Source organism: Paroedura picta, chromosome 6, assembly GCF_049243985.1.
Source record: "Paroedura picta isolate Pp20150507F chromosome 6, Ppicta_v3.0, whole genome shotgun sequence".
Classification (NCBI taxonomy): domain Eukaryota; kingdom Metazoa; phylum Chordata; class Lepidosauria; order Squamata; family Gekkonidae; genus Paroedura; species Paroedura picta.
This window is the reverse complement of record NC_135374.1, coordinates 107,904,241-107,929,416: the sequence shown is the minus strand read 5'-3', so window position 1 is coordinate 107,929,416 and position 25,176 is coordinate 107,904,241. Positions and strand designations below refer to the sequence as shown.

General features: G+C 44.3%; 1 long non-coding RNA gene across 1 annotated transcript in view; it reads right to left on the bottom strand.

The window, feature by feature from the left end:
• The window catches only part of LOC143840772 (uncharacterized), a 65,433-nt gene extending 42,343 nt beyond the window's left edge, over positions 1-23,090 (bottom strand). Inside the window, exon 1 of the long non-coding RNA XR_013232397.1 lies at positions 23,037-23,090. This is a non-coding gene — a long non-coding RNA (uncharacterized LOC143840772). The remainder of the gene's footprint in view (positions 1-23,036) is intronic.
• Positions 23,091-25,176: the final 2,086 nt, after the last annotated feature.

The following is a 25,176-nucleotide window of genomic DNA, read 5'->3' as shown; positions in this document are numbered from 1 at the left end:
AATATATTGGATGACTCTGCGGGTATTTAGAGCCATCAAGTAATTTCTCATTTATGATGACCCTACAAATCAATGTTCTCCAAATGGTCCTATTATTAATACTCACTGACATGGCTTCTTTAATTGTGTCTATCCATCTCTCTCTCTCTCTCTCTCTGTATATATATATATATAAAAGAAGAAGAAGAAGAGTTGGTTCTTATATGCAACTTTTCTCTACCTGAAGGAGTCTCAAAGCAGCTTTCATTCGCCTTCCTTTTCCTCTCCCAAGAACAGATAACCTGTGAGGGAGGTGAAGCTGAGATAGCCCTGGTATTACTGCTCGGTCAGAACAGCTTTATCAGTGCTGTGTCGAGCCCAGAGTCACCCAGCTGGTTGCATGTGGGGGAGCACAGAATCAAACCCAGCTTGCTAGATTAGAAGTCCACACTCCTAACCACTACACCAAGCTGACTCTTGAAGATATACATTAAAAGTTGAATAAAAAATAGCACATCTTGCTGTCAAACAGAAATCAGTTAATTTTGAAGGGGTAGAAAACCTGGAAACATTATCCTGTCCTCAAATGCATGATTTTAAAAAAAGGCAATATATCATAAATATTGACATTACTCAAATGTCCTGGGGAACACTCAAAACGTGGGAATACTAGAATTTCAATGCAAGTGCTATTTAAGGAAATCACTATGGAACAGAACACCTCAGATTTGATTTTAAAACCAATAACTGGATGATAGTTGGAATGATATTTAATAACATTTTTGCCCACAAGGTTTATCCAAGTTTCTCCCAATTAGCCTTCCGCATGCCTATGGAGCCTCCTTCTATAAATTAAAGGGCTCTTCATCCAAGTTGGAGGAAGCCTCCTTAGACTGGAAGAAAGCTTCTAGCATGAGCCAAAAGAAAATATCAATATTTCAATAAACAAAAATATATAAATAATAATAATAATAATTATTATTACTATTACTACTACTACTACTACTATTATTATTATTATTATTATTTGATTTATTTCCCACCACTCCCTACAGGCTCGTGGCAGGTAACAATAGTCTTAAAATCCCCGTTAAAAGACTATAAAAATGCCCAGCACGGCGGAAAATACCACTCTCCCCTACCCGAACAAGGGCATTGGGGGATGGAGGGTGATGATGACTACTTCAAACCCCCCAGGGGGTCAATGTTCTTCCTTGCCAATCCCAGCCTCAACCATAGACCTGGCGGAAGAGCTCTGTTTTACAGGCCTTGCAAAACGCTGACAGCTCCAGAGCAAATAAACTTTGCTCAGTGGAGTTGTAGAATACGGTAGGATCCACCCAGCTAACAAATGATAACTGGTTAAGGTAAATTCTGCTTTTTGAATTTCCACCATTGTATGCCAATAAACAGAACCCACTTTACTTGCCAGGTGACAGCAGGGACTCTGGGATCTTCAGGCATATGATAGAGTCAGGTCTCTCTGAACCCGCCTGTGGCAGAATGGGCCTGCTTCAGCCTGCAGGCCCTATTCTACCCTGCCACTCCAAATGTTTCCAGCTCCTGGAGAGGTCTCTCTCTTTAGCTTTATCTATTTGAATAACCATTGATACCACTGACCTTTATACAGAATGGCCAGCTGGGAGGTCCAGGACTTCTAGCTTCTCTATTCATTTCAGAGGCCTTGCCTCTGTCTTTCCCACTGCCCAGCACCTGGCCACCACGGGACAATTTACTGCCTAGTGCACCCCTGGAGGAATAGCAGCTTGCGAACTACCAACCTTACCCCCATCCTGAAGTTTCCTTTACGATAGCATTTCTTTAGATGGTGGAGATCTATGTAGTACAGATAACTACTAGCACAATTCAAAGTTATAAAGTATTTTTTTTAAGAAAATCGGTACAAGCATACAATTAACACAACACCAGTTTGAACAAGGAACAACAACAACAACAAAAAACCTGGGTAAGAATGCAAATTATTTTGTCTGTGGTATACATGTCCTACCATATGTTAAATTATAGGACAGGCTAGCTTAAGAAGTTACAGATCACTATAAAAATGACATTACCTTAAGGCTTTCTCCAAGACCCATTATGCACGGGGGGAATAATGCACATTCGGGGTAGAATGGCGGCGACTAAAATCACCGATAACGCATGGTGCTGGCTGCAACCGGCCGCAGCTTCGGTGCATGCCGTCGAAAAAGCCGCGTTCACGAAATGCAGAAGAAAGCGCAGCTTCCGGGTGACCGGGGCGCAACCAGAAGTAATCGGTTACTCTGGGTTTTGCCGCCGTCGCGCCCCGCCCCGTGCATAACCAGTCTTCCCCCTCCGCGTTTTCCATGTGATCCGAAATTGCCGTTTCGACAGCCATGCATAATGGGCCCAAGTGAGCCCACGGTCAAAAATGGTTGCCTCCTCCAGACCTCAGGTTAGAGTTCTGTCCCTCTTGATGGACTCTACACAAAAGAGACCTCCTCCTTGTTGCAAACAGTTTTTATCATTTCAGTTTCTCCACCCACTGATCAGATGAAGCTGGGTCAGAGCCCCTTCCTGGAGATTACACCTGGCAACTGTCTGGTCTAAAGTCATCCAGATATCTATTTCATGCTGGGACAAGAAGTAGAGTTTGATTCACTCATTGTCTCTGGCCAGACCTATTAGCATTTGTATGAAGGTAAACAATAGGCTGACTTCTCCCTCCCTGCCTGTTTCACCCCCAAGGGGGGAGGAATCCTGTTAAAATGCTCCTTCACTCCTCCACAAAAAGTATTCATTTCTTCACACTGACTGTGGTGAAAATGGAGTCTTCTCTACTGCCATGACCTTCAGAGCCTTAATCAACTGATGGATTGTTCCTTGGCAGGAGGGGCAGGGAACCATTGTGATCTACACAATCTTTTTTGCATCTTGCTGCTAGGCAACTGGAATTCCATAACAGAACTCTGACAAGTTGTCAAGTGTCAGTTTGCTTAACTGTCCCTTTGCAGTAAGTAAAAGGAGCCCTTGGCTCCAATAAAACCTCATTGTACTTTATTATTGTATCACCCAGTGGTTTCTCCATGCACATATGCTGAAGGCAACGGGCTTATAATGGATAGAAAGCACCATCAAGGTAAATGGGATAGAAGGGTATAACTCTGCTTAGGACTGCACTGATACACACATCCTAGAGAAGCAAAAGAGCTCTGGGATTCCACCCACAGTTTTGGGTATAATAATGCTAGCAACGGAAGAAGATATAAAAAACAAGTTCTTCCATCACCTACATTTCTTCCGTGGGCTGGCCCACTGACTATGATTACTGATTCCCAACAGGTTAATCCAAATATCAGCAGGTCTTTATTGTTATGTGGGGATGTTGTCTGGATAATTGACTCCATAAAGGAAAAAAACAGTGAACAATGTAAAAATGAACATCTTGCAACTCTTATCAACATCTGATAAGATGGTTTGATCACCATCTAATAGACCCATCTGGGCATTTATAGAACCCATTAGTTATTATACAGCTATGGAGTTTGAAGTCATAGATCCTATATAGATCAAATTCTACAACAGGCATGGTAATCATCACTTTTATAAATAATTGGACAACACTCCATTTGCATTCTTTGTAAGCTGGGTATCAGCTTTGCAAGCCCATTGGTATGTAAACCACAGATGTCAAAACATTTGTTATTGTTTTAGCTTACAAAGGACAACGACAACATTATTGCAAAACATCTGCTTTGAAAAGAACCTGTTTAGCAAAACAGTTTGCCAGCAAATTCCCCCAGCAAAAACTAGAACCGAAGCTCTGATTTCAATTAAAACATTAACAAATATGTACAATGCGTAAACATATGCTTCAGGGAAAACAAGTGGATTTTATTCAGGGGTAAAATGTATTTATTAGCTACTTGTAGTTTCTCTTAGAAGTTAAATGCACAACCTGCACTTGCAGGATTGAGTGTCTAAATGGTCTCCCATTCAAGAACATCCTTGCACATATGAGTATGACTGGAATGCCCAGGCTGGAATCACATCTGTGATGTGTTAGTTCAACATGTGATGAGAGTTCTTATGTGAGGGAGCATTCAGACATTCATCTGCAGTATGCTGTGTGCAAAGTCTGCTTGTGTAGTGATGAGTGGCAACTTCTAATCTGGAGAGCCGTGCTTGATTCCCCACTCCTCCACAAGCAGCCAGGTGAGTGACCTTGGGCCAGTCAAATTTCTGATAGAGCTTTTCTCACAGAGCAGTCCTGTTAGAGCTTTCACAGCCCCACCCACCTCACAGGGTGTCTGTTGTGGGAAGATGAAGGGAAGGCAATTCCAAGCAATTGTATGAAGGCAATTGTAAGGTAGTGAAAAGTGAGGTATAAAAATTAACTTGTCCAAGAAGAAATGCATCGATCAAGGATTCTGATTGGTGGGTTTTCATAAAGGATTCCGATCTGACAGTACTATAAAAGTATTAGGTGCATTTATGGAAATTAAAGGCATTATCATCAGGATGGTGATAGAACCCAGACTCCTTATTCAATGTGCTTTCACTTCTCAGGTTGCAATCCTAAATGCATTTATATGGAAGCAAATTGTTCTGGAAGCTTCTTGTCCTTCCGGCTAAGGTGAAGTATAGTACTGAAATTAGATGTGTTACTTCTGAATGGAAGAATGCTTCCCTTTCTCTGAAGCTAAACCACCAACAATAAAAACAAAAAGAGTATATCTAGTTCAGGATCACAGCCTGATTGGAGTAAAGGTGAAAGGCAGAAACAAAGTTTTTGTCTGGTGGTGAAAAACTGACAGGTCAGAAATTGAGTCCAGTGGACAAAGTTTAGATAGAAGAAGGGGGTGGCAGGTTACAGTAGATGAGTGATAGGGATGTGAGTGTCCTGCATAGTGCAGGGGATTGGACTAGATGACCCATGAGCTCCCTTCCAACTCTATTATTCTATGACTAGAATACAACAGGCACTTGAGCTTTGCAGTGGGAAGAGGATGGGGAGGAGTTATCCAGTCTGTAAGGGCATGGGGTTGAATGTGTTATGTGGGAGGTTCTGGTGGTGTGGTGGCAAATGAGGGCATGGGTGTGGATATACATTTAAGGCTTCACACACAGGTTGTTGTTGAATTGAAAGGCTTGAGGCCTACTACACAGGGTTGTTGTGCAGATGAAACAAGAGACAAAAGAACCTCCGCAACATCATCCAGTTTCATCTGCAGAATAATGCTGTGCAGTCACCTCAAATCTGCAGAGAGTTGAAAAGAAGAAAGACACATGGGTTGGCGGTGTCTAACCCCTCGGGCAGAGCAGTATTTTAAGTGAGAAGGGGCTTTTCTGTAGCCTCCCTGTCAGGCAACTGTTTGGCAGAAGGAGAAAGCCCCCCCCCTCAAAAGGAAGGCCCTCAGGCTCCCCTGCGTTGCTCCTGGAAATACCTCCCTCCCCTCAGTCAGGGCCTGTCAGAGGCTCCTTTGCAGCAGGCCTGAAGGGGAGGGAGCACACCCACCAGCCACCTGCCAGCTCTGTCAGTGTTATGAGGCAAAGTTTCAGTTGGACATGATAGTTAGAACAGCCTGTCCAAGCCTCATCCCCCTTGCCAGCCCTACTGACCTCCTCTCCCTTTGGTGGTCAGGGGGAGACTGGCAGTGATGTCTCCAGATTGCCCCTGGCTTGGCTGAGTGGGCAGGACCTGTCAGAACATTGGCTCTGTTAGAACTTTGGCTTTGCACCTCCCGGCTGGAATTCTGTCTGTCCGGGCGAGGGGCCAATCAGCGCCTTCTATCCTGGACTGGCCCCGCCCATTTCTCCTCCCACTTAGGCCTTAACCTTATACCACTTCCAGCGGTTTACAGATTCTATGATTCTAAGAAAAGATTCCTGTAGCAAACTCAATAAACTATCAGTGCAAGGCACACAAGCACAAAATAATCACTTATCTAGAGTCAGGTACTCCTCCAGTAGCATAGACCAGGGGTCAATGAAAACTTCACCCAATCAATAAAAACATTACTTAAGCAGGAAAAAAATGTTATTGGATCCAATTACACGAATCATCTTTGGATCAAACTTGCACTTCTCTGGTGGCACTGGATACAGATGTATAGATGTTCCACAAGGAGTGACTTGGTAAACTGTATCCAAAATGTTTTCAGCTGCCTGTGCCCCATGGAAGATAGGTTCAGCAGACTGACATTAATTTTGACCCAGATCAAAGTTCTAAAGGAGAACTGTCCAATCACAGCATGGCAGAAGGCAGCCAGCTGGTTGCATTGGGGCAAATGGTCACAAGGATCTCTCATGAAAGAGTAGAAGCTGCTCCCTGAAGCTTCAAGTCTTGGACTGCATTCAGATGTCCAGTTCAACTGCAGACATGTAAAAACTGAGGAGCTAGGCTCATGCACATGGTACAACGATCTTTTCTCCCACAGAATACAATGGAAAAAATGGTGACTAAGATTAATTTCAGTTATTCATGCAGTCAACAGGAGCTGGTTTCCCCTCCTATCTCAAACCAGGATTTTTAGCTAGGGCTTAATCCTCGTTTAAACTCAGATGATTGGATGGAAACTAACTCCAGTTAAACTGTGCACCTTAGTTAATCTAAATGATCATTAGTCTTAAAACACCATCCCTTCATTGTGCTTCATACAAAGAAGGGTAAAGACACAGGCACAGGTGTAATCCCAGCATAAATCACAGAATCAAAGAGTTGGTAAGGGCCATATAGGCTATCTAGCCCAACTCCCTGCTCAATGCAGAATCAGACCAAAGCATCCAGGATAAGTATCTGTCTAGCCACTACTTGAACACTGCCATTAAGGGGGAGCTCACCACCTTCTAAGGCTGTTGATTCCACTGCTGAACTACTCTGTGAATTTTTTTGTGGTACCTACTGTTCTACATGTAGTTTAAACCCATTACAGTGGGTCCTATCCTCTGCTGCCAACAAGAACCAGTCCCTGTCCTCCTCCGTGACAACCTGTCAAATACTTAAAGAGAGCAATCATGTGCCCTCTCAACCTATTCTCCAGGCTGAACATTCCCAAGTCCTCCAACCTTTCCTCAAAGGGCTTGGCTCCCCAGGCCTTGGATCATTCTCATTGCTCTCCTCTGTACTCTATCAATTTTGTCCATTCATTTTTATTTTGTCCATTCATTTTCATTTGTCCATTCAGATTAATTTTCATTTAATCACAGTTAAGCTGAATGTCTAACTGCAGCCTTGGAGTCACAGACTCCTCTTAAACTGGCAGTTAGTTTAGAACAGGGAGGGAGGGCAGTATGATATAGCCTGATCTCGTCAGATCTCAGAAGTTAAGCAGGTTGAACATGTGGAAGACAGACTGTCAAGGAAGACTACAGAGGTTAGCAATGGCAAGCCATCTGTGCTTCTCACTTGCCTTGAAAGCCATGTCAGCTACAATTTGACAGCACTTTACACACCCACCCTGTAGCATAAGGGCTCTGTGCTAAATGCCCTGCAGTCCTTCCCTGAACCCTCCCACACTTTTATTCTCTGATATGTGGAGCAACAGATCTCTCTAAGCTGACTCTGACACTCCCTTCTCAAGTAGGTTTAGCAAGAGTTCTTCCTTCCTTCTACAACTCTCTCTTTTGTTTTTCTTAAGCTTTTTTCTTTTTGAAGTGACATGGATTGCCCATGGTTTGAAGAAAAGCACAATAAACTTGACAACCGAATAAAAATGATATTAATGAAAAAATGATTAAAACAGAGAAAGTGCAGCAACTTCAATTAAGAGCCTACAGACCTGCAGTTAAAGCCAGACTCAATGGATCAATGTTTAAACAACGGGTGTGTTCGCTGAGGCCCCATTCACAGTTCTCATAATTGGGGAGAAAAATCAGAAAATGCACATAACCAGTATCTTTTTCAGCCCTTGTGTTGTTTTGGACAATGCAAGAAAAACCTGTAACTGCTGTAGGGTTGCCAGCATTGGGTTGTGAAATACTTGGAGACTTTGTAGGTGGAGCCAAGAATGCCTGAAAATTGGGGTGGGGAGGGACCTCATTAAAGCATAATGCTATGGACTCCACCCTCCAAAGCAGCCATTTTCTCCAGGGGAACTGATTTCTGTCACCTGGGGATGAGGTGTAAAACTGGGGGATCCCTTGGTCCTGTCTGGGGACTGGCATCCCTAGACATCTGGAATTAAACTTCTTATATTCCCCTCATTAGCCTGTCAAGGGAAGTGTCATGCTTAGCACACTTAGAGGGTATCACATGAAACAGTCATCTTGTGGAACTCTGGCATCTCCTGGACCTTTAACGTGCATGTTGGAGAGCACTCCTACACCATCATATCTCAGCATATCAGAAACTCATAGGTCAAGGACAAGGAAGGACGGTATGCCTCAAGAAGTGGAAGCCAATCCAGGAGCAGGCCTTAAACTTTGTGGACTTTCCTAAAATAAGTACCTTTTATCCCCACCCCCTTTTTTCCCTAAGACCCATTATGCACGGGGGTTTTAGCGCACATTCGGGGTGGAATGGCGGCGACTAAAATCACGGATAACGCACGGAGCCGGCTGCAACCGGCTGCAGCTTCGGTGCATGCCGCCGAAAAAGCCGCGTCAGTGAAACGCGGAAGAAAGCGCAGCTTCCGGGTGAGCGGGGCGCAACCAGAAGCGGCGCCCGGATCGGCGCGTGCATAATCGGTTACTCTGGGTTTTGCCGCCGTCGCGCCCCGCCCCGTGTATAACCGGTATGCGTCGCGTCTTCCCCCTCCGCGTTTTCCATGTGACCCGAAATCGCCGTTTCGGCGGCCGTGCATAATGGGCCTAAGTGATCTCCATGCAGCCCCTCAAACTCTCATACAGTATTTATTATAGCCAAGAAAATGTAGCCCAAAAAGACAGGGGTTTGTAGATGCCTCCAGAAATGGAATACTAGTCTTCTCCTGACCTCCATCTTGCCAAGCAACCTCCGGGCACATTTTCCTTTAGCTCCAAAGTGGCTTCTATCAAATTCATTCTAGCTTCATTCATTGAAGGGCCTTCTTTTAACTTTATCAACTCAATGGGACCTCAATGTTGATATCAGTATAACTTTAATAATAAGTGCTAGAGACAAACAACGTAGGAACACAGGGTTGGAAGCACATTTTTTTTTTTGCTAGCAGAGGTCCTTTCATCCAGCAGAAACATTCTTACCCTGGTGCAAGCTATTCTTTGGAGGAAAGCAATACTACTTGCAGAACAAATTGGCAGGATCCAATTGCTTCCCTCATGAAGGACACATGAAACTGCCTTCTATGGAATGAGACCCTTGGTTGGTCAAAGTCAGTATTGTCTACTCAGGCAGGTAGTGATTCTCCAGGGCAAGGGTAGTCAACCTATGATCCTCCAACCTATGATTCCCATGAGCCCCTGCCAACAAATGCTGGGAATTGTAGTCCATGAACATCTGGAGGACCACAGGTTGACTACCCCTGCTCCAGGGTGTCAGGCAGAAGTTTTTGCATCACCTACTCCTTTAACTGGCGATATGGGGAATTGAATCCAGGAAGGATCTTCAGGATGTCAAGCATATGCTCTACTACTGAGCCACAACTCCTCCCCAGTTGAGGTGTCAATCTACTAGTTGCCAATCTCCCCAACTGAGTTGTCAGTCCCCTAGACCAGAATATCAAATAGCATATACAATATAGGCAGTAATGATTGACTTATCATACAATATAAACAACAGAATAAATCTTAGTATAAAAATATAGCAATTGCAATGAAATCATCTAATGAATTAGGATTATAGTTAGCCGATTAATACAATGCAATAAAATAATAAAAGAGTCATAATTATATGCCTTCCTTTTGGGGGCTAGTCCAGGGTCTTCTAATCTTAATAGCCAACCAGACAAATTTGGCAATTTAAGAGTTTGCCCATGGTTCCTGTCTGAGAGCATTTTTATTGGTGCTAACAGGAAAGCCTGATAGTATGGGGGCTATGAGCTCTTGCCAAATTTGACTGTAAATTTTATATTCCAATAGCACATGTTCGGTCATCTCTGTATTCCCATCTAGGAATACAGAAACATTGTCCTCATCCCTCCAGAAGCATTGTCCTAAACTTTCTATGGCAGTGGTCCACAAACCCCAGGCCGGAGACCGGTACTGGCCCGTGGATCAGTCGGTACTGGGCCACGGCTCCTCCTAGTCCTCCTCCCTGGCTGCTGCCTTGGGGGCTGCCCTGCTACTCTGCCGCTGGCTCACCTTTGGTGCTCTCCAGTGGCCCCAGTGGCTGGGGCTCTCCCTCGGCATGGCACTGCACAGCTGCTGCTGGCAACACCCCCCAGTGGGTGGCGGAAAGTCAGGGGCACCGGCGGGAAAGCAAGTGGAGCAGGGGCTCAGGCTGCTGCAACGTCCCTCCCCCAGGCCTCAGTAAAATTGTCAAGCATTGACCGGTCCCCAGTGATAAAAAAGTTGGGGACCACTGTTCTATCAGGTCTTAAACTTTGGCAGAATGTTCTTGTAAATTCACTCTATCCCTGAAGTTACATCAGAATTTTCTTTAAAAAAAATAATTATAATGATATTGGTCCTACACACTAAGAAGATACTAAAAAGATGTGTATAATAAAAAGAAAAATACTCTGGATAGAGCTTTGAGTTATTCTTCTATAAAGCCCGGCCTAATAAAAAAAAATGAAGAACATTGTTTCAAATGGATTACAAAAAACTATATAGACCTGGAACTTTTTGCACAATAAAACATAACAGAGCCTTTCTTTTTTTTTAACAGAACCATTTTTACACTCCTTGGTTGCCCTATGAAGCACAAGGCCAAAGCCTAACAGACTTCAGCCTACCAAAATGTGCATAAATGGGTACATAAAACACACTCGGGAGCATCTTATTGAGATTACACTGTAATGGGTTTCTGAAATGTTCTTTTTAGGGGGCAAAATAGTTCCCTGAAACTTGTAGCTTGTAAACTATGGAAATTTTCCTATAACTCCTCTGATCTCCTGCTAGCATTATCTCAGAAATATGACATAATGCATCAGTGCCAGATAATGAGATTCTCAAAGTAGCCAAATTGGTCCCCTTATCTGATCAACCTCTTCCTGCTTCAGAAAGTGGTCTGCAGCTTTCACACCTCTCCAAAGAGTTATTTGTAATACGAATAAGTCGAAATGGCTATGTTTCACACTTTGCGCATCTATCTCCGGTGCAGCTGTCCTGTGGCTGCGGATATTAAAGCATGTGCTTCGTCTGCTGGCGTAGCTATTCCCTGCAACTAATTCATAAACACTGCAAAGCTAAGGGTCAGGATTACAAGCCATTTAGTTGGAATAGATGGGGATCACAGTGCCTCAGCTCCTGAAATATTTGCAAGTGATATTTGAGCTACAATCATCATAAGGGTAGCAAATGGTTATGACATTGGAGGAAAGAATCTTGACATGTGATTTCATTTCTGAGGAACAGATATATCATTTTCGTCTTACTGTCATTTGCCCAAGGCTCTGAACATTCAGATTTATATTTGCATTCAGTTCTGTTTCTCTGCTCTATTCAGAGACACCAACCTGTGGTTTTAAAGATGCCCAGTCAGCACATGGAGTGGAATTGGATTTTGACGGGGCAAATCTGGATTACTGTACATCAATATTACTGAAATTTCAATTGGAGCTAGTTCCTTTTTGGCCGGCACATAAAAGTACTCCTAAGACAACATTTAGTCTTCTATCTTTCGGGGAGGGTGGGGGGCTTGCTCTCAAATTTCAGAAATATGAATGGACTTTGAGAAACCTTGCTGAAGAAGTCCAAGAGGATGAAACAAGTAGTTTAAATCTAGGGACATATTATCAAGCTTTCTTCTATGTCTTAACAACAAACAATTCAAGTGAAGAAGATGAACAGCTGGTATATGGTATCCCACTTTTTTATTACCTGAAGAAGTTTCAAAGTGGCTTACAATTGCTTACCCTTTCTCTCCCCACAATAGACATCCTGTGGCCCAAGGGCAGCCTGCTGGTCACATGTGGGGGAAGGAGAAATCAAACCCAGCCCCCCAGATTAGAGGCTGCCATTCTTAACCACTACATCAGCCTGTGATTTGCAACTCTCTAAACTTAATTATTTAGCATAAGATTTTCATCCCAAATCATCCTGACAGAGATTGGGATTTGTGACTTAATCTGTTGTCACGTGGAGGCTGGCATCCCTAGCTGAGAGCTATTATGCTTGGATCCAGCACAAGGACTGTGCACAACCTGTACAAGGATTCCTTTCTTCCCATGTTTCCCCTTGCCCTGGCAGCCATTTTTGACCCTGGGAAACTCAGGTCTTACTAAGATTGCCAACCTCCTGGTAGAGCCTGGTAGCGCACCTTCAAATCACACAGATCATTTCCTCTGAGAAGAATTGCTGCTTTGCATGGTGGGCTTTATGAAAGCTGTGATGCTTCCTTGTTTTGCTCAGGCAAGGTTTGCTATTTAGCATACTGCAAACATAAAAATGAAGGCCATTCCGCACAAGGACCAATGTTGCCAATTGCTTTCACAAAGTGGAAACACTATTTTAAATAGTGGAATCTCGGTGTTCCGCATACCTTCATTTGTAGTGGAACCCGGTAGCTTTTCATTGATTCCCCACAGGTTTCCGGTCTCGCTAGAAAGGACACGATTTTTTTCTGTGCTTGTTCCCGCCCCTGGCCATCAATCAAACAGAACAGCCAATGGGCGGTTGTTATCATGCACCCGAAAAGCCCCTTTCCCTTTAAGCACAGTTTAAAAAAAACACACACACACTAACGTTTCAACGAATATGCCTTGATTCTTCGCAACATAGAGACCCATCTAGCTGGTGTGTGACCTAGCGATTCATCGTTACCACGCTCCCCCGAGTGGAAAAAAAAATCCCCCCCCCGCACAGGCACGATTTTTGGCCGAAATTAAAGGGAACTGGCGAACAGGGGGCTGTGTTGTGCTTGGGGACTTAGGGGAGCTTTAAAGCACTTCTGTGGAGGGACTGTAGCCGGAGAAGCCTTGCTGGATGAATGAAGCCTCGCTGGTTCACTGCTTTCCCCGCTCTGAGGGGGGAAAAATGGCGATCGCTTTGCTGGAAGTTTGGAGGAGAGAGTCAGGGGGAGGGTCTTTGTTGCAACTGCTACATTGAGAATGCACGTGTCTTTTTCGCAAGTGTTGCAGGTTGTTGGCAAGAGTGTAGCGATTTTCTGAGGGTGAATCCATTTTTCCCAATTCCCCGGAAATCGCTACAACAAAGCAATTTTGGAGCTAGTGTTGCAGGAGTGTTGCAGATTGCTCACGACGTCATGCAGAACGTAGTTTTAGTGGCGAAAACAAAATGTAAGACTAGTGCTATATTAAAATTGTGCGGAATGGCCATGAAACTTCATGAACAGAAAAATACCTTCATTCTGGGCTTGCTGGCTGTTTGCTCTTCTTCAAGGAAAAGATGCCTGAGAGGCTGTGGCTGAAGCTAGAGCGAGGGTCCAGACCTCTCTGGGCAGAGTAAGGCATCTTTCCTCCACCTGAACCTTCATGCCCAGCCACAGATTCTTCCTCTTCACCTCCCTGCTGTTTAGCCTTTCAGAAGCCAGTCCTGCCCCTGGCTAGGAATATTCACCAGATAGGCTGCCAGCTAACCATAAGAACACGAGAGAGATCATGAGCACCAAGGTCTATCTCAGGCACCTTTTTCCTGAAGAAGAGCAAACAGCCAGTAAGCCCTAAGAGCAGGTATTGTTCTGTTGATAAAGCAAAGGAGATCATCTTGTACTGAACTGAGATTGCATCTCTAGCAATCTGTGAAAGTCAGATGTGGGTGGGGTGGATCTAATAGCTATGTCAGTTCTGATGACATAGGAAGAGGCCTAGCAACCTCACTTCCTGTGATATGGGAGTGAGCTTTTGAAGTCACATCTGGTGGGAGTGGCTGGTGATGTCACTTTGAGTGACATATGACTTCTGGGGGTGTGGCCAGTTGACATCACTTGAAATCTGGAGAATATGTCAGGGGGTCCTCCATGGTCAAAAGGTTGAAAAAGACTACTCTAGGCTGATCCTGCACTGGGCAGAGGGCTTAATTAGATGTCCTGTACTGGGCCTTTCTATATACTTTGCCTAGGCTTGCACTATTGATTGTGAAAATGTTTCATAAGACAAAGACATTGAAGGAAAAGCTAAGCCCCCTAAGGGCTTTGGTAAATATGAAAATATTGCAAATTTTCAAAATTGACTTCTTATGGATACTGCATTTTTTTCCCCTGTTAGGAATTCTCTAATTCTGCTTATCTGGCCCAGGGAAGAATTTAAGAGAGAGTCTGTAATGTTTATGATAATTAGAAATGTGCATCATTGAGGGACAAAGCAATAAACTGGGAATTAGCTGAACATTTCCTCATATTAAATATTAGCTTGGATTCATTTCCAATCCCTTGACTCCATTCCTAGTCACAGTTCCCCAATGAGAAAAAAACATTGCATTGATCCACAGAGTAATTGCACCTGGCACTTGTTAGAAAATTGAATTCCTTTTGTGGATGGGAGAGAAATTAAAATAAAATGCTGTGAAATCATTTTAATGCTATTACATTCCATTAGGTAACAGCAGACCTCATTAGTGGATATTACCTATCACTTTTATATAAAGAGCACTAGTCATTATATTTTTATTAACCCAACGATACGGTAAGCAGATGTCTCACACATCCAGTTCTTTTGCTGCTATTTACATATCCCAGTTCTTCTGATGAACAGAAAAGCTGGCATCCTCTCCAGCACAATCAGATCCATTTACATCAGGGGGAGCCACAGCTAAGCATCTGTTGTCTATCACAAGCATGTAGGCTGGGCCTGTAACCTGATTACTAAGAGGGAAATCCATCTGATTTTAATAGGGCTTATTCTCAAGTAAATGCAAAAAAATACATTGGATCCAGCCAGTTCTTCTGCTCAATTGCATCAAATTATCTTCACCAAAGATAGCCCCCTTATTACATACAGATCTCCAGTGTGGCCTTTTGAGAGTGTGTGTGTAGGGGGGGGGGGCGGGGGCAGAGGCAGAATCTTGGTTGGGGGAGGATCTTGGTTAGATCCAACTCAGTGTTCTTAATGTTCTTGTTCTTATAAATATGAAGAAAACCCTGAAAATATTGACACAAAACTTTATGAGTTCTTCATGAAAAGAAGCACAGAAGGATGGAGGAGCCTGGCTGGATTTAAGATGACAGGCTGGTGAGAGGTTAGACTCTAGATCAGCCCTTATCAGCCTTTTGATTATGGAAGAATCCTGAAATATTTTTCAGCCTTCAAGGAACCCCGGAAGTGGTGGCACGCCCTTTTAGATAAGTGGATGTGGAAGTAAGATGCAGGAGCCAGCCAATCGATCAATTGATCATTTACCATTTTCACTGTAGAGAAGGAGACTATTCCTGTAGAGCAGGGGTGGTCAAACTGCGGCCCTCCAGATGTCCATGGACTACAATTCCCATGAGCCCCTGCCAGTGAACGCTGGCAGGGACTCCTGGGAATTGTAGTCCATGGACATCTGGAGGGCCGCAGTTTGACTACCCCTGCTGTAGAGTAACAGGAGAATTGGGCTCTAGTGACATCTAATGACGTCAGCAGCCATCCAAATATCTGGGAAAGGCTACAGAACCCTTGGAGAGCTTTCGAGTAACATCAGGGTTGGGAATCCCCGATCTAGACTAAGAGGTCCCTTGTTTTAATAGTAACCAGTATTAGAAAAGGGAATTTTTCCAGAACTTGATATATTCTGGTCTCATACCCTAATTATAAATAGTAGACATCTCTTGATGTCATGGCATCTGTGAAGGATCAACAATGGGAACTATCTTATTAAGAGTCTGCACTGAAATCTTTCTTCCATTAATATTATATTATTATTTTAAAATTTAAAGCTATTATTGGTGATCATCACAGCAACAAAGAAGAGAGGAGATGAGTATTTCATTACTAATAGGACATTCAACATTTAATGGCCAACACATGACAGGTGCTTTAAAATGCCGCATGTAGCAAACCGTTTTTGGTAGTTTGTTGTACATGTGAAAATGGATACAGAATTCTGCGCAGCTAGGAACTTGTTCAAATTCTTGGTTGTGGGAGATGGATTGCTGATCTCCAGTAATGGAGATTGCTCAACAGGTGGCCCTTGTCCTCTAGAAATGAATCTGAGTTATAATGGATTTTTAAACTGAATTAATGAGCCATAAAAAGTCCATTTTTCCCCCTAAGAAGATAACAGCATACATTTGTCACTGAGCTCATCCATTTGTCAAAGGGCAGGTGGGACCATATGTTGAAATTTGGACAAAAGCCTGCATTACCATGTTTCTTCAATTAATACTATATTCTTTTTTAAAATTTTGACAGCCATTATTGGAGATTGCCACAGCAACAAAGAGGAGGGGAGATAAAGATTTCATTGCTAATGTCTATTTCTTTGGACATAGGACATTCTACATTTAATGGCCAACATATGATGGGTGCTTTAAATTGCTGCATGTAGCAAACCATTTGTGAACATGTCAGGGTCCGTGGGGTCCTGCTACCCCTTCTTTTCCGCTACAGTGCCTGGAGGTTGGTGTCAGGGTTAAGAACAGCCCATAGGTGGCATCTCATAATTGGAGACTGGTTAAGTCTTTTGCAGGCTTTCCCCTTTTCCTCCCTGGACTCACCATAGTTACCTCACTACAGGTGAGCCCCTCCTCCTCATAAATGACAGTTCCTTCCTTAAGTAGCCTCCCTTTCCCCCTGAGCCCGCCCCCAAGCCCATAAAGGTCACGCCACCCCACTCCCATTCCCAACACTATACCAGGTCTTTCTTATACAGTACTGCACACCTTGTTCTCTGTTTTCCTCCAGGTGTTTGTTTGTGGAGTTATAGAGGAAACCATCTGAACTACTTTTTGGCAAGCAGAGGACATGGAATAACCTGGAGTGGTCTTCATGATCCCTCTTCCATCTTAGGATGTGTTCCTACTGAAGAAGAAGAGTTGGTTCTTATATGCCGCGTTTCTCTACCCAAAGGAGTCTCAAAGTGGCTTACAATTGCCTTCACTATCCTCTCCACACAACAGACACCCTGTGAAGTGGGTGAGGGTGAGAGAGCCCTGACATTACTGCTTGGTCACAACAGCTTTATCAGTGCTGTGCTGAGCCCAAGGTCACCCAGCTGGCTGCACGTGGGGGAGTGCAGAATCAAACCCGGCTCGCCCGATTAGAAGTCAGTGCTCCTAACCACTATACCAAGATGACTCTCTACTGCCACCTACTGACCCTCCCATTCATATTCAGAATGTTGTACCCTCACTGTGGACTGTCCCTTGATGGCCTCATGAAATCTCATGGCTTGCAGTGTCCCCTGAAAACATCCAGGTCTACGTCTCTAGTGCCTAATGTTCACTTTACATCCTATGTCACATTTCAAGGTGCCTATAAAATGTATCCAACTACAATTTCACACTTAGTATGTCCAAGCCATGAACTTTTCATCTGCTCAAATAAGCCTTGCTTTCCAGAAATGGTCTCCACACATCTCTTGATAATGGCACCATCCATCCTGTTGACCAGGCATGAAGCCTTCTGATAGCTTTGATTCCTGTATCCTCTCTGATGCTCATCATCGTTATCATTTTCGGTCTATGACCAAATGCTGTTGTTTCACTCTGTACAATAGCACAAAAATATGCCCTTCCTCTCCATTCCCTTGGAAAACACTTTCATTTGCACCTTTCATTTCTCACTTTGGCTACTGCAGTTTGATCCTCTCAGGCAATCCATGTCATCCTCTCACCTCTGTCCAGAACTCTAGTGCCAAAATCATTAATCTCTCTCATTGTGATGGAAGTGTTTGAATATGCAGAGAAAGTAGGGCACCAAGCAGCTTAAAGAATAAAATATTGTTTTATTAATTTAGAGAAACCATTATGTATAGAAGAAGAGGGATCGAGACCTAGCTAGGTAGCTGTGGTCTGGAGCCATTCTCCATTTCAACAACTGTTCTGGAGGCAAGTAGGGAAGAATTGGTTATGAGTGGCAGCTTCTAATCTGGCAAGTTGGGTTTGATTCCCCCACTCCCCCACATGCAGCCAACTGGGTGACCTTTGGCTTGTCATAGCCCTGATAGCGCTATTCTCACAGAGCAGGAATGTCAGGGTTCTCTCAGCCCCGCCTACCTCACAAGGTGTCTGTTGTGGGAAGAGGGAGGGAAGGTGATTGTAAACCACTTTGAGACTCCTTCGGGCAGTGAAAAGTGGGATAGAAAAACCAACTCCTCCTCCTCCTTCCTTTTACTGGAAATCAGAGGCTGACTGCCTCTGACTGTGAGGCTCCCTTTAATCACCACGTCTAGTAGCCACTGATAGACCAATCTTCTATGAATCTAATCCCCTTTTAAACCTCTCTGAACTCTCCATGAATCTATCTAATCACCTTTTTAGCTGTCTAGGCCGGCGGCCATCACTACACCCTCTGGCAGTGAATCCCACATCTTAAGTACTTGACAAGAGACATTTCTTGCTGTTCATCATTCTAAATACTACAGTTTTCAATGGTTTACGGGACAGAATTTCCATTTCCCATACATACCCCAGCTCCATCACCTATACTCATTTGATTGAGGCATCTATCTTTCATCTAACACTCCTTTATGGCAATTTCAAGTATTGTACCACCTGGCTTAGAAAAAGCCTATTTAATTGAAGGCCCGTATTGCTTGGGCTCACTTCCTTACCCACCCCCCTTTAATGATATTGTCATCCAGACAGAAACTATAGTGTATTAAAGAGAGAAAAAAACTTCTGAAAAGTGCTAATAAAAAGATGTATCTTTTTATTGGGGGAGAAGGGGGGCTAATTCTGCCCAATGCATTCAGTCAACAAATTCTAAGGACCAGAGATGCATTTTTCCCCATCGGCCACAGTGACGAATGACAGTTTGGCTCCCCTTCTGAAGGTACATCAACTACACAGGCACGCACATCTAATTCAGCCTCAGATCCCTTTTCTATTAGTCTTTTTGCAGGTAAAGCATATCGTCGGGGAGGCCGTTAATTGAAGCCCGGCTGTGCAGTGTGGCTACGCAGAAGCCGAGCGCCTTCCAAGTTTCGCTTACAAATTAAATGCAATCCCGTGGGATCTTAAACTGGCAGGCGTTTGAAGGAAATTAAATGCTAATGTGTGCAGTTATACTTTTCACACCCACAGACATCAACGATAGAAAAGCATTCACTTCCCCTCCATTGCCGTGTTTGCACGATGCATGCGGAGGGCAGGAGGTTAAATCTGATTCGGAAAGGGGAAACTCGGTACCAAATCACGCCTTGGCAGAATAATGCATGCCCACACAATTTAGGCTTAAAGTGAATAGCAAACGTTTGTCTCCTCCCCCTCCTATTAAATATATATATATATATATATGAATTCAACAAGACCCAGGATAGCGACTAGAATGCAAATTTTACCCGTAAGGAAACATAACTGAATAACTGGGGCAGCACTACACAAGCTTATAAGACTTATTCCTACAGGAGGGGAACATTTTGAACATCTGCTCCAGGAAAGTTACAGAAATCATTTCTGGAACCAAAGAAAGAACCTTATCCATGATGATCACGGCGGAATACTTTAGCTCACCTCAGATCCAGTGTGTTTTGTCAATTTTAAAATTATACTGCCCAAAGCTGCGTTAAGGCAGCTGCCTCTTGCACCATGTCTCTCCTCTCTCCAGCCCTCCTGGTTTGGAGTGCTTTCCAGAGGAAAGGTCAACCCAAGGAGACAGGATTTAAAATATGTTGTTACAGCTCTGCCAAAGCCTGAGTACTGTTCTCACAACTACTTCTGATGTGGAGAGTCACTTCTGCCTTCAGGTCAACAGCACTGTCAAGGGTACTTGGATGCCTCCACTGTACAGAAAAGCAGATGTACACCACTTTCTCTGCACCTACCCTCCTGCGGTTCACCTCTGCCTGAGATGCATCAATAACCTCTTCATCATCTGAACCATTGGAAAGAAAGCCCTTGGGATATCCCACCAGGCCCAGTTTATCCATGCTACAGGCCCCGCATGTCTAGGAGCCCCACGCTGTGCCTTCCCTCCATGGATCAGGACCATAGACTCTCTCCTCCCTTCTTTTCTCTCTTTAAGGATACTCCCTTTCCACCCCTTTCCACCGTTGGGGACCGTCTGCCCCCAGTCTGGCTGCTCCTGCTGCAATTGTATATTGTTAGGGTCCCATAAATCCTTAAACTGGCTTAGGAGCTGCAGCCTCCATCACTCCCGAATCCCACTATAACATAAACCTGAACTTCAGCGGGGATGAGACCGTACAACAAGTTCTCTTTCTGGGTGCTACAGTGCAACTATGTATTGGACTTATAAACTTTACCTTACAATACAGAAATCACACCGGAAGATAGAGACAGAGTTCAACGAGATCTGAACACAATGGAAAAATGGGCAAATGAGAACAAGATGCAATTTAATAAAGATAAGTGTAAAGTTCTGCATCTGGGTCAGAAAAAAAGAAAAGCATGTCTACTGGATGGGGGATGCGCTTCTAGGAAACACTGTGTGTGAATGAGACCTTGGGATACTTGTGGATTGTAAACTAAACATGAGCAGGCAGTGTGATGCACCAGTAAAAAAGGTGAATGCAATTTTGGGCTGTATCAATAGGGGCATCACATCAAAATCACAAGATGTCATAGTCCCATTGTATACAGCACTGGTCAGACCATACCTGGAGTACTGTGTGCAGTTCTGGAGGCCTCACTTCAAGAAGGACGTAGATAAAATTGAAAGGGTACAGAGGAGAGCGGTGAGGATGATCTGAGGCCAAGGGACCAAGCCCTATGAAGATAGGTTGAGGGACTTGGGAATATTCAGCCTGGAGAAAAGGAGGTTGAGAGGGGACATGATAGCCCTCTTTAAGTATTTGAAAGCTTGTCATTTGGAGGAGGGCAGGATGCTGTTCCCATTGGCTGCAGAGGAGAGGACACATAGTAATGGGTTTAAACTACAAGTACAACGATATAGGCTAGATATCAGGAAAAAATGTTGATAGAGTAGTTCAGCAGTGGAATAGGCTGCCTAAGGAGGTGGTGAGCTCCCCCTCACTGGCAGTCTTCAAGCAAAGGTTGGATACACACTTTTCTTGGATGCTTTAGGATGCTTAGGGCTGATCCAGCATTGAGCAGGGGGTTGGACTAGATGGCCTGTATGGCCCCTTCCAACTCTATGATTCTATTATTCTATGACTATACATACTGATAGTTACTATGTGAGCAAACCCTATACTCTGTCATCTATGGCAGTGATACTCACTGGCTCAGGCATGGCAAATGGCTCTTCGACATGCTAGCTATGTCTCTTCTGAGCACCGTTCCCCATATGGCACCTGCTCCACATTTTAAGATAATCGATAAGGCCCTTGCCTGGTGAGTATTGTGCTGGTGACTCCTACTTTTAAGCAGTTACTGCCAGAATGGGTCAACTGTGAGCTTCCCTGAGATGCAGGCCTCCTGCCAGTGATGGAAGTAAATGTGGCTATTTGAGTTGATGGTAACTGTGGACGTAAGTCTTTGGGAGCTGTAGAGTGAATCTGACTTGGCCTACAGTCAACAACATTGCCATATTTCTTCTGGTCCTTTAAATAGAGTTCAGTCCCAGATTAAAAGCATCAAGGAGTATGTGACATGAAAGACCCAAGCCTGAGACTCTGGAAGGACACTGGTGGTTATAGAAGAAGAAGAGCCGGGGGTTTAGTACCCCATTTCTTACTTCCTATAGTGGCATACAATCACACACACACCCTTCCTCACCTCTCTCCACAACAGGGAATAGGGGTAGATTGAAATGGGTAGCCATGTTGGTCTGAAGTAGCACAATAAAATCAGAGTCCAGAGTAGGGGTAGATGAGGCTGAGAGAGCTCTGAGAGAACTTTGACTAGCCCAAGGTCACCCAGCTGTCTGCATGTAGAGGAGGAGTGGGGAATCAAGCACAGTTCTCCAAATTAGAGGCTGCTGTTCTAACTACTACATCAAGCTGGGTCTCAAAACTGGCCTTTATAGACCATTGTCTCATTAGTATAAGGCAGGGGTAGTCAAACTGCGGCCCTCCAGATGTCCATGGACTACAATTCCCAGGAGCCCCCTGCCAGCGAATGCTGGCAGGGGGCTCCTGGGAATTGTAGTCCATAGACATCTGGAGGGCCGCAGTTTGACTACCCCTGGTATAAGGCAACTTTGAGTCTCTTTCCATTTGTGAACTAGGCAAGTAAAACGGATCGTGATGGGATGAATAGGGTTGGAAAGAGGGGATGCTGATGGGCATGTTGGAATGGGAACTCTCTGGCAAGAATTTGGAAGCTCTATTTGCCAGACTGTGCGTAAATAACCTGGGAGAATATTATCTTCTCTGGCTCCTTGTCTATGCTCAGAAGGGGAGATGGGTGGCATCAAAGAATAATAACTTGGGGAGACAGACTATGTGCCCTTTGAAATGCAGTGTCATGTGACCAGCTGAGTGGTTGTGCCAGTAGGTCTTCTGAATGAAGGCAAATTGTCCATGCTTGTACAGAGATGCTCTAGCTGGGCTGACCTCCTGGTTTAGATAAGAGACACTCGTGCTACAAATGAGCATTCCAGCTTATGTAGGTTTTACATGTCCATGCACACTGACTGAAACAAGAGCTGTACATGTGAACATGTCTCCACCCTTTGCAAGTTCCCAGTGTTTTTTTCCAGGACTGCTCACTTGATAAAATATGCTAATTCTCCCACAAGTACTTATATACAATGGATAAAGACGATATAACATAAAATATCATTACATCCAGTCTTCAATCTGATGTAATTAAGAAGAAAAATCCAATATACCATCAAAATATCTGTTATATCTACCATATTAGTTACTGAAAAAGCTAATTATATGTAAATGAAACACAAAGAAAATCCTTTCTGTAAATATAATTGTCAACTAACGTCAACAAATTTGAAAAAAAAATGAAAATGATTAAATACATTTGCAAATACTGGAGAAAAACCGTGATCCCATACCTGCTGGGGTCTCTAACTGCTGCAAGAGCTCAAGCAGTAATTCTGACGACATCATCTAACTGACAGTATTATTGAGCCAATGTCCTTGTGACCTCATAAAAAAGCAAAGCAGAGAGGAGATGTGATTGGCTGCCTTTAGTGGGGCTTTGTGCAAGCATGCTGTGTCTATCACTACAACAGCTGTGTCTTAACAACATCCAATTTAAAAGAAATGAACTGAAAGTGGGCACTTTTGTGTGTACAAAATGATTCACAATCAGAGACAACTCTATGTCCAGCCGTACACATCACAGATGTCCCATTTGGACCTTCTGATGCTGGAATCATTTTCTGTTAGGGATGCCAGCATCCAGGTAGGACCTGGGGATCCCCTGGAATTACAGCTCATCTCTTGGTGACAGAGATCAGTTCCCCCTGAGAAAATGGCTGCTTGGAAGGTGGAGTTGGTAGCACTATACTCCTCTGAAGTCCCTCCCTGCCCCAAATCCCACCTACTCCCAGCTCCACCCCCAAAGTCTCCAGGTAGTTCCCAAACTGGAGCTGGCAACCTTATTTTCAATGGATTAATTAGCTCATTCTGTCAGCTTCTGAAGCAGGAGGCAACATTCACATCCATCCTCTTTCTTTTGAACAGCTGCTAATTTACAGTGGGAAAACTTATATTAGGAAAAGGAAATGTGTTTCTGTCAGCCTATACAGTGAAAAGTGTAGGGTAGGACTTTAGTGAGATTCCAGATGCTTGGATTCATCCTAAAAATTCTGTGGATTAAAAGGAGCAGCTGAGATTGTCACTGATTTCACCCCTCATGTGACAAACTTCCATCTACCTCCAGCTAATGGGGGGGGACTCATCACCAGGAAGCCCTGGAGGGAGCATTTTGGCTTGCAGCAGAAGGAAGGGGGAAAGTTGCATTCTGCTGATGGAAATCCTTCAGTTTGTAGAAATGCTAGTCAAGATCCAAGCCATAAAGAGTATCCACAGCATCTACTAGTTGAAGGGTGTGTGTATGTGTATCTGCTGCCCTGTAAGAACGCCAGGATCTTTCTTTGTCTCCAACCATTTTTTGTTTATCAATATAAACTTAGATTGTAAGTGGGTGGGCAGGAAGGGATGTGCCAAAGTTTGTCTCTTCTGGCCCTTCCTTACATACTCAGGGAATTGCTAATTGCTGCTGAGGGATGGTAGGTGAATTTCCTCCAGGCCAGGCTGGATTCTGGAGAGTTTTGTTGAGGGAGAACACATTGTATGAGAACATAATCCCACCTTCCTGCAAAAAAATTAAAATAAAAATTGACGCTGCAAAGCTGTGAAGTGTTGCTGAGTGGGGCATTTTCAGACCCTTCCTGGCCACTGTAGCATGGGGAGGAGCCAGGACTGGAACATCCGGCTCTTCCTTTGTGCATGGCAATGCATGCCAATGGCAGCCATGGAAAAAAAAGGGAATGCTAGAAAATCAGAGTGTTCCCTTGCCGTGGGCCATCAGTAATGTGATCAGATTTCTGGGGCTATGAGGCATGACGCGCCGCCATTGCTGCTGCGGCGGCAGGCCCTCCCCCTCCCCCCTCCCCCTCTCCTCCCCCTCCCCCCCTTCCACCCTGACTGGCCTCAGAAGGGCAGCGGCGGTGGCCTAGGAAGAGCCGCCCGTGGCAGCACAGCCAGCCAGGAAGCCCTGCCTCAGAACCCTGGCATCTGCGCGGGGGCCTCCTGAGCCTGGGCTGTCTGCTGGGCTGCCTGCTGGGCACGCGGCCCCCAATTTTTTTAAATTAAAATTTGAGAACGCCACGGGACAATTAGAGAATGCCACGGGACATGGGGCAAATTCCCCAAAAGCGGGACTTTCCCGCCAAAGGTGGGACAGATGGTCAACTTAGCTATCAGGAGACCTTAAACAGGCCAGGGAGAGGTAAGTGATTGTAAGCTGTTTTGAGACTCCTGGTAGAGAAAAGCAGCCTCCTCCTCCTCCTCCTGCTTCCAGAAGCAGTTCTGTGCTAAGTGAGTTTGAGTTTCCATTTACACGTTGATGAGTCCAGCCCAGTATTTACAAGCTGACATCCATACGTACACTATTTGTAAGGATCTTGATCAGAGAGACCTCAACTGATAAATGCACTCATTCCACATGTAAGACCATGGCAAGTA